A 266-nucleotide genomic window follows, 5' to 3' on the forward strand; every position below is an offset into this window, starting at 1 on the left:
TCAAAAAGCTGCATAGTTCAAGTATGCAAGCTATAGCAGAAATAATATTAATGCTAAAAAGCTTTTTTAACAATACTACTACTGCTGCTAATAATGATAATAATAATAATAATAATAATAATAATAATAATAATGGATTAATATTTTAACATCGCCGCATTTGTCACTTATTTTTGGTTCAGGAAAGCTTGTTTCACTGCGCATGCGCAGTGCAAATCGTGCAGGTCTATGGCGCGGATTTATGACGCGTAACCTCAGCGGTAATG

This window comes from Ictalurus furcatus, chromosome 19 (assembly GCF_023375685.1).
Source record: "Ictalurus furcatus strain D&B chromosome 19, Billie_1.0, whole genome shotgun sequence".
In the NCBI taxonomy this organism is placed as follows: Eukaryota; Metazoa; Chordata; class Actinopteri; order Siluriformes; family Ictaluridae; genus Ictalurus; species Ictalurus furcatus.